Source organism: Phasianus colchicus, chromosome 5 (assembly GCF_987193195.1).
Source record: "Phasianus colchicus chromosome 5, bPhaCol1.hap1.1, whole genome shotgun sequence".
NCBI lineage: Eukaryota > Metazoa > Chordata > Aves > Galliformes > Phasianidae > Phasianus > Phasianus colchicus.
In genome coordinates this window covers 9,743,645-9,747,471 of record NC_143440.1, presented here as the reverse complement: position 1 = coordinate 9,747,471, position 3,827 = coordinate 9,743,645, and positions in this window count along the sequence as shown.

Here is a 3,827-nt window from a genome sequence, read left to right as displayed (position 1 = left end):
TAATGTGCTTTTGTGATAATTAAAGTGTAATTGCTGTGTTGTGGCAAATTTAGTAGCCATGCTCAATCGTTCAGGCTATTTGTAAAGTCTGCAGTTTGACATCTACTCAGTGTTTTCAGTGCTTGGTTCCTAATCTCCTTTTGCTTTTCTGTAACTTATGTTTGTGAGCAGCAGGGCTATTTTTCTCCACTTTTCAGGATAAGATAGCAGTAGGGTTTTTGACAAATTCAATCTAAAAAGCAGGCTTGTTCTTCTGATCTCTATTTCTTGAGCTGCTACACAAATGTGTTAGATGCTGATGCTGATGTATTTGTTTCCTGCCGAAATGAAATATCTCATTAAAATAAAGGTATAGAACAAAAGGAATAAATGCTTCTTCATGCAGCTCCAGCTGCAAGACTGAGGCGTAATGGCTGAGCAAAAACCCAACTCAGTTGCAACTTGCTTTCAAAGGATTCAGTAATCAATAATTGCTTTTTGCCTCTATTGAGGAAAATTCTGCTTGTAATTATAGCACACCCAGTACATCAAGGCGTGCCTTTCTTTTTTATCCAAGTTATCTTCCATGTTTCCCTTCCAAAATACCCTTGTAAATGTTATAATTATTCTCAGTTAATGTAGATGCTATTTCCGTCTCAGAAGAAAGTTCTTTCTGATATGTCATATTTCAAGTTGTGTTCATGGCTTAACTAGCTCTTCTACAATGCAGTGATTGGAAGAGCTATGTGCTTTTTATTTGTAACATGGGGATATTTCACTGTTCCATTTTGTTTGATTTATCCTGTATTTCTGAAATAGACTCTATAATGTGAGATTGCTCAACAATTCTGCTGTCTGGACTGCTAATTTTAATCCTTATGACAAAGCTTAGTTTTGCTGTGCTCACTTTCCCTTTAAAACACCAGTTACTTTGCTGCCTGCTTTAGGGACATGCACACTTTTTCTTGCAATGGAATGTTATGTTTATATATCAGTTCTCAAATATGCTATATGTAATTGCTTTTCATCACAAAGGCCCAGCTTTTTGCATCAAGAGCCTGGTCTATCTCTTTAAAAAAAAAAAAAAAAAAAAGAAATGGTATGCATCTCTGCAATCACTTCATATGCTTATGGCACTCATTCCTACAGAGGGAAGTTAGTTGCCCATGCAGTGATTCATAATATTAAATGAAGTGCACACAGTGCTATTTAGACATGAGATTGTATATACACATGGACCCCTGAGCTCTTGCTTTGGGAACTTGGTTCTTCATGCCAGTGGGAGCTGATTTTTGTGTACTGAAATTACACTTTTGGGTAGTGTCATTGATCATCTGGTAAAGATTCCTTTACCACCGTAGAGAGATCCTCCTGTGTGGAAATGTTGAAGGAAACTTCAACTTCTAGCTTATGAAAACAATATTTTATAGTGATTTACTCTGAATATTGGGGAAAAAACACAGCTTGTATTTATACCACAGTAACTGATACTGTGTGTAGTTATTGTTCCAAAGCAGAAAATTGATTGTGTAAGAAGATTGTCAATGCACTAAGCATCATTTTGTGCCTAGAAAACTGGGCACTGAAAAAGTTTCTTAGTTAAAGAGTGGTTACTTACTCTTGCTTTGCTGTCTTACCTCTTTGTTTAAAAATTTGGGGTAAAACTCTTCATAATAATTACTTCAGTATGTTTTCATACATGAAATATGTCACAGAATGGCAGAAATGAAGATGTTTTTTCTATATAAACACTTATTTTCTTTTGAAGCCAGGGAATTAGAGAAGATTTAGGCAGGAATGAAGTAATAAATTTCTTAGCTTTTAAAAAGTAAAATGGAGTGTTTTTGAATATTGAATAGTGACTGTGCTAAATGAAAAATCTTTGTCAAGGCTGGTGAGTAGTTAGTACCAAATCCAGGAATCAGTCTATTTTCTTGGAGAAGCAAGATTATATGTACTTGTATTATATGTATTATAGATGTATTAGTATGTATATGTATTATTGAACTTATAATGTTGGTGGCACTGAGCAAGTGATGGGCTAAGAGCTCATGATTCTAGATTTGAATTTGACTACCTATGGAACAGTTTCTAATTATATTGAATAAGGTTTTAGTTCCCAACTGGGATTAGAAGTTTGAACTTGAAACTTCTTTCAGGCACACAGCAGTCTTGCAAGAAGCTTGTTACAATCACTATGTAGCTGATTTGTTTATACTCAGCCCCTTCAGTTACTGCCCATTAACAACTTTATTAACGGGGTCTGGGAAACACTCCCATGCTTACTGGACTTTGTAGTGAATGCTATGTGAATTTCTAATAAAGATTTTAATTGCTTTAATTATCAGCTTGTAGAGATTAGTTCTGATGAGGTAAGAACCAGTAGCTAAAAGAACTGCCAGAAAGCATAAGTGCAATTTTCCCTAATCCTTTCTCTCAGGTCTCAGTGGGTCTTAGATCCAGCAAGGCAGGTGGCAGGGAGAGTGAAAATGGAGCTAGAGTAACAGGAAGCTTTTGTACTTGTCCAGTCAAAGTAAGGGAGTAGGATCGATTGTAGTGGGGACCATTGGAAATTAAAGAGAAGAGGGGGAATAGTTTCACAGATGACTGTTTGTTCTTGTTGCATGTGTAGAAACAAAAGGAGGAAAAAAAGATGCTGGTGATAAGGAGCTTGTCTCCCTTTGCTTAAGTGTTTACATCTCCCACCTATCACTGGTGAAAATGCACCTGAGATTTTTTTGGAGGTTCTATCCTCCTTTTTTCTTGTTGTTTTGTTCTTGCAGCTGGAGAGGAATGTTTTTATGCAAGGAGATGAATCAGGGAAACGGCTTTGTTCACATATAAGGGATCTGCTTCTGTCTTGTACACACACATTTCATATCATCAATTTCACCTCGCCTTTCCACAGTTCAGCTTCTTTGATCAGAACATAGCAGCTTCAATGTTTATAATCTGTTGCCTTGTAAAATTAACTGGTAACAGGAAGCTGAGTAACCAAAGATAATTAGTTACCTGTGACAATAAATACTTCTGCAAATATACTGTCAGAGGGGTGTTACTCTATTTATGTAAAACTTCCATTTGATGCCAGGTTTAATAGTTAAGTCTAGGGCAGGTAACCTGTGGTGAAACAATGATAGAAGTTCTGTCTCTTAAGATGAATGGAGGTGTGGCACAGCTTTCAACTCCATGAAAATCCAGGGCTAACTGTCATTATCACACACCGGAGCCTTTGCTGTGACATGTGTCATGCAAAACAGATGGATCTTACTAAGTATTAATACCAAATGTGTTGCATTGTAGGTCTGTCCACTGGATGTCACTCTTAGCCTAAATCTGTGCTAGTTCAATGCTAATGCATTTGTCTTTGTAGGTGGTTTATTTAACCTCGTAGCTTTAAGAATTATGGCTATTATTGTTTTTAAGAAAAGTTAGTGCTGAAAATGTTAATGATCTGTGGAATTAGTTTTTTACTTGTGCAGTTCCAGTGTATTTCTGATAAGGGGATGAATTTGTTAAATGAAACATAATAGCATATGGAATTGATTGGATAAGTTCTTTTGGTATTAAGAAAATGCATTAATATGAATGTTGTCAACAATTCCCCCGTGCACAGTAGACCCAGCTTTCTGCAATGTTCTCATATACTTAAGCAAATACTAAATAAGAAAAGGTTAAAATTGGATTGTCTGAATCTTTATTACTCACTGGTTCCATTGAAAAGTCTGCTAAATCATCATTGTTTAGATAGACAACTATAGATACCAATGGAAAACAATTTTGTTGTGAATCTTTAACAACTCAGTTTTTCTTCTCATAAATTCTTGTGGATAAATGCACATTTATCC